The sequence below is a fragment of the Oncorhynchus clarkii genome, unplaced genomic scaffold (assembly GCF_045791955.1).
Source record: "Oncorhynchus clarkii lewisi isolate Uvic-CL-2024 unplaced genomic scaffold, UVic_Ocla_1.0 unplaced_contig_12234_pilon_pilon, whole genome shotgun sequence".
NCBI classification, from domain to species: Eukaryota; Metazoa; Chordata; class Actinopteri; order Salmoniformes; family Salmonidae; genus Oncorhynchus; species Oncorhynchus clarkii.
The window spans coordinates 2,567-11,195 of NW_027260365.1; the positions used below are offsets into that span (position 1 = coordinate 2,567).

The 8,629-nt window shown below is 43.3% G+C and overlaps 1 pseudogene; it reads left to right on the forward strand.

Moving 5' to 3' along the window:
- Positions 1-362: 362 nt before the first annotated feature.
- Positions 363-8,623, forward strand: LOC139401379 (uncharacterized; annotated as a pseudogene).
- The last annotated feature ends 6 nt before the right edge of the window (positions 8,624-8,629 follow it).

An 8,629-nucleotide genomic window follows, 5' to 3' on the forward strand; every position in this document is an offset into this window, starting at 1 on the left:
GCTCTAACAATGGGCAGATACACGTGTTAACCGTAGCAAGCTATTTGCTTTAGTTATCAAGACGATCGATCTCTGTCGAAGGAGGAGCTGGATTTTACATATTGTGTATATCATATTGTGTATTTCTTCGGAACACATTTCTGTTTGTTGGCAATGTCAATTTTCTAATAAATAAAAAATACTTACTTTTATGTTCGCTAGCTGGACAGGCAAACTGAACTAAACTGTAAACCAATCGAAACTTGTGTACTATCCATGGTACTATCGCTGCTGATCAAGTCTGCCAATCACGTCATCCATATCTAAGGTAGTAGACTGCTGGTGACAGAGAAAGAGATCTCTGTCCGACAAACTGCTATCAGGTAAAGTATGTCAACATTTTATGTACTGACCTTTTATCTGTTGACAGGACAGACTGGTATGGATGAGCCTCTGGGGCGAGACTGAATAGAGAAAAGACAGGCCCAATTTTTCGAAAACATGACCCAGACTTGACCAGACTACCACTGATTGTTAAAATGACTGACATAAGGGTACTGGGGGTAAAGTTTGACCGGGAGGGAGGAGGGAGCGGTAATTGGAGTGGGATCCTGGGCACAGTACAACAGAGACCGGGTTTTTGGGGACTTCGACAGCTGACTTTTGACGGCAAGGTTTTAATCATTAAAGCTGTGATTTTACCTGTGCTTTTATTAATCAGTTCTGTTTTTATCCCCCCACAAACAACTCTTTTAGCTCTGGAACGGATGCTGTTTTACTTCCTGTGGGGAAGCAAGTGGGAGAGGCTGAGGACAGAGGTGGTCAAGAGATCCAGGTCCAAGGGGGGGAAAGGCTTACCTGACCTCTACTTGTTCCTGGGCAGTCGCTATACATCTCATTCTTGCCACCTCCCTGGTCAACAACAAGACCCAGGCCCTTGCACGGTTCTGTCTGGGATCTTACATCAGAACCCTGAGGCAGATCCCGGTCGACCTGCGAACCCCAGTCTCTTTCCTGCTCCCCACACACTACGCCCAGCTCCAGACGTTTTTAAGACATTTTAAACTGGAAAGGGAAGCAGTCACGGTTTTGACAGGGCATCGCTCTCTTCTCTCTCTTGTGCAGGAGCGGGAACCAGTGTGTCCAGTGCGCGGGCTTGCTATAGGTGAGCCCATAACGGTTTGGTGTAACGTGGCCCATCCTCTCCTGAATCGGCCCCCAGGGACCTGTCCTGGATAGTCGCCTACGAGATCCTCCTGGTCAAGGCTGTTATGCACTCCCGGGGAATGGCGAGGATATCCGCGTGCCCCCGACCAGGCTGCTGCCAAGAGGAGTCGGTGAGGCACTTGCTCTGGGAGTGCAGAGCCGCCAGGAACCTGTGGAAGGAAGCAGGCCCCCTGATCTCCGCTTGTCTGCCAGCAGGGGAGGACCTAACGCCCCAGCTCGTGCTGTATGGGGTACCCGAAGGCCTTCACCAAGCTCTGGCCCACCCTCACGTGTTTGACGGAAGCACTGTGGTCCTCCCACAACTTGCTGGTAGCGAAACGAGTAGAGACCACCCCCCAGGCAGTGGTCATGGTAGCCACGGAAGCCCTGGCATGGTACAGAAGAAAGGGGGCCTCTACCCAAAGCGAAGGGTCCCCCACAACACCCAAGGTCCCGGCGGCCACGGCCTGACAGTGGGCAATGCGCCTAGGGGAGGGATCTCCTCTGGGACCCGAAGAACAGGCTGGTGATTGATTCGGAAGAGCAGGAGGAGGTGAGTTTGATAAGGACTCACCCTGCTCCTGTACGAAGGACCAAAGACAGCTTTTTAACAAAGTGACTTTTTTTAAATACATGTTTTCATGTCTTAAAATGTTTTACTTTTGTTAAATCATTTGTACATATTTGAAATAGCTTTTACAGATTTTATGTTTTTACAATGAAAAGTACTTTTATTCTTGGTTGTTTCCATTGTTTTTAACAACGTGTACTTTTTAACAAATTCAAAGGTAATACCAAATGCTGTTTTTATGCTTTCATTATGTTTTTATGTGTATAAAATTATGCACACAAATATATATGAGCTGTTTTAAAGGAAATGTGACAATAAAACTTTTTCAGAAGAAAAAAAAAATATATGTTTTTTGTAATCTAACTATTTAGTTAGCTGAACACAGCAACCTTAGCAATGTAGCTAGGTAGTTAAAACAAGATCTGTTGCTAGCTACCAGGAGCAGATGCCCCTAAGTTGTGTAAATCTAATACAGTAATCAAGGCAGGACTAACTAATTTCATTCATACTGACAAATAAGAAACGTCACATTATCACTGTTGGAGGATGATTGCAGAGCAGCTTGCCTCAGACTGTCAGGATGTCCATTTCTATTAAATAAACGACATATCTTTGCTGTGATTATTTATTTATATAATCCGAGATCAACCAAGTGCAAGTCACCATGCATGGGTTGATTCACTCACCTGTGAGGAGAACCATCCTAATGCAGTTTGAACTAGCCCTGCCGTCAATATTTAGACATGCATTTGCCTGTTGTCTTTTCTTTGTGGGTGTGTGTAGTGTAATGCATTTTAGAGTTGAAGAACACCGATTACAGATACACATGCTTGTTTCAGCATCTCAAAGATTAATTTCAATGTAGAATCAGTTCATTGGGTTACATACAGATCGTTTTACTATTGTAACATGTAGTGGGGAGAGTTCTATTTTCCCCGTCAGGAGCTTTTGTCGAAGATAGTAGAGTTCTATTGTCCCAGTCAGGAGCCATAGCTTTTGCCGTAGATGGTAGAGTTCTATTGTCCCCGTCAGGAGCCATAGTTTTTGCTGTAGATGGTAGAGTTCTCATCTCTGGACCACACAAGCATTAGATTTCATTCTGCTAAGGCCCTTGTCTCCTTCTACATCGGTCAGCTACATTGGTGATCAGTGCTTCTAGAGAGAAAGGGGAATACTAAAGCATGCTTTGATGACAGTTCTACAGTCTCCATCGGAGGCACAGGCCTTTCTGGACTGTAAGATTTCTGGATTGTAATATTGTCCTCTCCACGGTAGGTTAGAACATATTTAGATACTGGGTTGGCGCCCCCCCCCCTTGGGTTGTGCCATGGCGGAGATCTTTGTGGGCTATACTCGGTCTTGTCTCAGGATGGTAAGTTGGTAAGCAAAGAGGCACTGAGTTTCAAGGTAGGCCTTTAAATACTTTCACAGGTACACCTCCAATTGACTCAAATGATGTCAATTAGCCTATCAGAAGCTTCTAAAGCCATGACATTTTCTGGAATTTTCCAAGCCGTTTAAAGGCACAGTCAACTTAGTGTTTGTAAATTTCTGACCCACTGGAATTGTAATACAGTGAATTATAAGTGAAATAATCTGTAAACAATTGTTGGAAAAATTACTTGTGTTATGAACAAAGTAGTGGTTGAAAAACAACTTTTAATGGCTCCAACCTACGTGTATGTAAACCTCAACTGTAAACTTCAATTGTAGATTAAAAAAACAAACATATTACAGTTATAGCAAGTAAAATGTTTCTGTGTGTTTCTGATTGGGCTGAATACTTGCAAATGTATTTCTGTATTATAAAATAGAAAATGCATGTATTTTGTAGTTTATTTTTGATACACTGATCTTTATGGTATTTACGACCAACCTTGAATTGAGAAGGAAGATAGTATTGCCAAGTTAAGGGGTCTCTGGTACTTTTGTATACTTGTTGCAGGTGGTTCGTTATGAATTTATTAAATGCTCCTTTATTCACATAAATACAAAATCTCTGTAGGTAGTGGCCACGAGCCAAAATTGGCCCCGGAAAGTTGCTTTCTACATCGCATAAGTGCAGATATGTGCCCCGTGTCATTGCTCTCTCACGCTACTGTGTGTAATTCTTGCTAGCTGTTACTCAGATGTGGTGGGGCTGGAACTCGAATTGCTAGTGGGCTGGCCCACGTGGGCAGGGGTGGACATAAATTATATAACTACATAATGCCCTAAAAACAAATGTTTTAAAATAAAATATAATGTAATTTTGCAAAGTATTGTATTTTAAAATAGAAAAATACATTTGCAAGTAGCCGGCTGAAGAGCAACAACATTCTCAGTAACAGTTACAGAAACGTCTTGCTTGCTATGACTCTGATATGCTGTTGTTTATATACCTTAGTTTTGAATGCACTGTCACTCTGGACAAGGGTGTCTGCTAAATGACCAAAATGTAAATGTACTGTATATGTGAAAATGAACAACTGCAAAGCACACTGGGTATTTTTATTGGCCTTGTTTCGGGGCAGAGCTCATTGGAGTAATACTCAGCTTGTTTTGCAATTGTTAATTTTTACATATGCATTTTCATTTAATGAATTTAGCAGACGCTCCTATCACACCATCATGCAATCAGACTTTGGATACCAACGTAGGGTGAAAGGGGGCCACAATTGTGAACCGCTATAAAGAAATTGTATAGAAAATTATTGTCTATACCATTATCATTCTAGTGAAATACAAGTTTCAGCCCATTGAAATAAAAATACTCAGAGGTCATTTAAATACATATTAAAAAAATACTGCCCATTTCTGCATATGTGGGGAAATGTAGGGAAAATGGTGCCCATTTCTGCATATGGGGGAAATGTAGGGAAAATGGTGCCCATTTCTGCATATGGGGGAAATGTAGGGAAAATGGTGCCCATTTCTGCATATGTGGGGAAATGTAGGGAAAATGGTGCCCATTTCTGCATATGTGGGGAAATGTAGGGAAAATGGTGCCCATTTCTGCATATGTGGGGAAATGTAGGGAAAATGGTGCCCATTTCTGCATATGTGGGGAAATGTAGGGAAAATGGTGCCCATTTCTGCATATGTGGGGAAATGTAGGGAAAATGGTGCCCATTTCTGCATATGTGGGGAAATGTAGGGAAAATGGTGCCCATTTCTGCATATGTGGGGAAATGTAGGGAAAATGGTGCCCATTTCTGCATATGTGGGGAAATGTAGGGAAAATGGTGCCCATTTCTGCATATGTGGGGAAATGTAGGGAAAATGGTGCCCATTTCTGCATATGGGGGGAAATGTAGGGAAAACAGCTTCCAGACAGCAGTCGCTTTCAAACTAGGGATTTCGTGGCTAATTGAGATAAGACAGTAATTCCACTTATAGAGTATGCAGGTATAAACTACACATTGACAAATCCATCCCAAAGCAAGTTTAAAAAATACTTACTAATCCCCAAAGTACTGGAGTATGCCTTTAAGATTGGTCGAAAATTCTCTGTGCTACGCCAAACATTAGCCTACCTTTCCTGTAAGTGTAACAGGTAGCCTAGTGGAGAATCACATTAGCCTGTTACAAATCTGTAGCTAAGTTAAAGTCAGTCATCATACTCACCATTCGACATTGACAAGATAATGAAATCATCTGGTTTGGCTGAATCCAGGAGAACGCTATCTCCCCGAATGCATAGTGCCAACTGTAAAGTTTGGTGGACGAGGAATAATGGTCTGGGGCTGTTTTTCATGGTTCGGGCTAGGCCCCTTAGTTCCAGTGAAAGGAAATCTTAACGCTACAGTATACAATGACATTATAGACGATTCTGTGCTTCCAACTTAGTGGCAACAGTTTTTCCCAAAAGCCTTTTCCAGTTTCAGCATGCCAATGCCCCCGTGCGTGCACAAAGCGAGGTCCATACATAAATGTTTTGTCAAGATCGGTGTGGAAGAACTTGACTGGCCTGCACAGAGCCCTGACCTCAACCCCATCGAACACCTTTGGGATGAATTGCAATGCCAACTGTGATCCAGGCCTAATTGCCCAACATCAGTGCCTGACCTCACTAATGCTCTTGTGGCTGAATGGAAGCAAGTCCCACAGCAATGTTCCAACATCTAGTGAAAGCCTTCCCAGAAGAGTGTTAAAGCAGCAAAGGGGGGACCAACTTCATATTAATGCCCATGATTTTGGAATGAGATGTTTGACGAACAGGCGTCCACACACTTTTGGTCATGAAATGTATGTTGTCTGGCTACCAATGTTTTAACTTGTTTTGTACAGTAGGGGCTATCTCACATGGAGTTAGGCTATAGGTCACTGGTCACATGGTACACAGGTGACCAGCAAGTGTTAGCACAGGTACAAACAAACAAAAATAACTGTAGCCTAGGCAACTTTCTAATGGCAGGCACTGAGCATGGCCAACCCGTTTCTTGGTTTCTGGTATATCGTCAAAATAAATCAATCACACCACGTTTTTGGACTCATTCAGCAGTTGTTACCTGATTAAGTACAATACCATTGGAAATTAATGTTGAAAGTTCAATTTAAACTCCTAAAAATTAAGTTGAAAATGATGCTGCCGATGCTTTCTGTTGACAAGACAGTTTGATTAATTGCCCAATGTAAAAACAGTTTGAAAGTGTCCAAACGGGTTGACTGATTGTGCCCGGAAGGCATGCGATGGTATGATTCTGAATAGTCAGATAGCTATAAACAATGACAAGGAGCTGCTATGTGGAGAATCGTAGGTGGGTTGTTTATTGGTTTTTAAGGTGTTTTGACTGATATAATGTCTATGTTTAAATGGCAAAAAAAATTGAGAGATAACAAGTGCTCATTGTGCAAATGTATTTATGTTTTCAAAATGTCAACAAAATATAGATGACATGTTGTGTTGCCCCATAGTTGGGCACACCTCAATTCTGTTGCTGAACAACCAACTCCAACATGCAGAAACAGTTGGTGATATATTGAAATATATGCACTGTTGAAACTACCACAACTGTTTTACATCACTGGTTAGAGGATAACCTGCAGGACACAGTCAGCTACATTTTGGAATGTAGCATTTTGATGAGGGGGTGGTCACCAAAACAGAAACACAACACTGTTTTGTCAATCACTCATATCGATTATCATTGTTGAAATTAAACACGCAAGAGGGTAGAGATGAGGTTGCACATCCTGTTAAAAGGAACACAGCTCAAAAACCACACGGAATCTGGAAATAATTTGTACATCACTGGTCAGAGGACAATTTGTAGAAGGCAGCTAGCTACATTTTGAAGTGTTGCATTTTAACTGAAGTGGGGTGCCAACTCTGTAAGTGTAATGCAACTTTTTGTTGTTACTCCCTTCCACCGATATCATGCTGAAATCAATAGAACGGGTCAAACGTTTGGGGTGTAGCGCCAAATATTGTCTATTATATTGAGAAGATATTTCAGTGACCGCTCTAACAATGGGCAGATACACGTGTTAACCGTAGCAAGCTATTTGCTTTAGTTATCAAGACGATCGATCTCTGTCGAAGGAGGAGCTGGATTTTACATATTGTGTATATCATATTGTGTATTTCTTCGGAACACATTTCTGTTTGTTGGCAATGTCAATTTTCTAATAAATAAAAAATACTTACTTTTATGTTCGCTAGCTGGACAGGCAAACTGAACTAAACTGTAAACCAATCGAAACTTGTGTACTATCCATGGTACTATCGCTGCTGATCAAGTCTGCCAATCACGTCATCCATATCTAAGGTAGTAGACTGCTGGTGACAGAGAAAGAGATCTCTGTCCGACAAACTGCTATCAGGTAAAGTATGTCAACATTTTATGTACTGACCTTTTATCTGTTGACAGGACAGACTGGTATGGATGAGCCTCTGGGGCGAGACTGAATAGAGAAAAGACAGGCCCAATTTTTCGAAAACATGACCCAGACTTGACCAGACTACCACTGATTGTTAAAATGACTGACATAAGGGTACTGGGGGTAAAGTTTGACCGGGAGGGAGGAGGGAGCGGTAATTGGAGTGGGATCCTGGGCACAGTACAACAGAGACCGGGTTTTTGGGGACTTCGACAGCTGACTTTTGACGGCAAGGTTTTAATCATTAAAGCTGTGATTTTACCTGTGCTTTTATTAATCAGTTCTGTTTTTATCCCCCCACAAACAACTCTTTTAGCTCTGGAACGGATGCTGTTTTACTTCCTGTGGGGAAGCAAGTGGGAGAGGCTGAGGACAGAGGTGGTCAAGAGATCCAGGTCCAAGGGGGGGAAAGGCTTACCTGACCTCTACTTGTTCCTGGGCAGTCGCTATACATCTCATTCTTGCCACCTCCCTGGTCAACAACAAGACCCAGGCCCTTGCACGGTTCTGTCTGGGATCTTACATCAGAACCCTGAGGCAGATCCCGGTCGACCTGCGAACCCCAGTCTCTTTCCTGCTCCCCACACACTACGCCCAGCTCCAGACGTTTTTAAGACATTTTAAACTGGAAAGGGAAGCAGTCACGGTTTTGACAGGGCATCGCTCTCTTCTCTCTCTTGTGCAGGAGCGGGAACCAGTGTGTCCAGTGCGCGGGCTTGCTATAGGTGAGCCCATAACGGTTTGGTGTAACGTGGCCCATCCTCTCCTGAATCGGCCCCCAGGGACCTGTCCTGGATAGTCGCCTACGAGATCCTCCTGGTCAAGGCTGTTATGCACTCCCGGGGAATGGCGAGGATATCCGCGTGCCCCCGACCAGGCTGCTGCCAAGAGGAGTCGGTGAGGCACTTGCTCTGGGAGTGCAGAGCCGCCAGGAACCTGTGGAAGGAAGCAGGCCCCCTGATCTCCGCTTGTCTGCCAGCAGGGGAGGACCTAACGCCCCAGCTCGTGCTG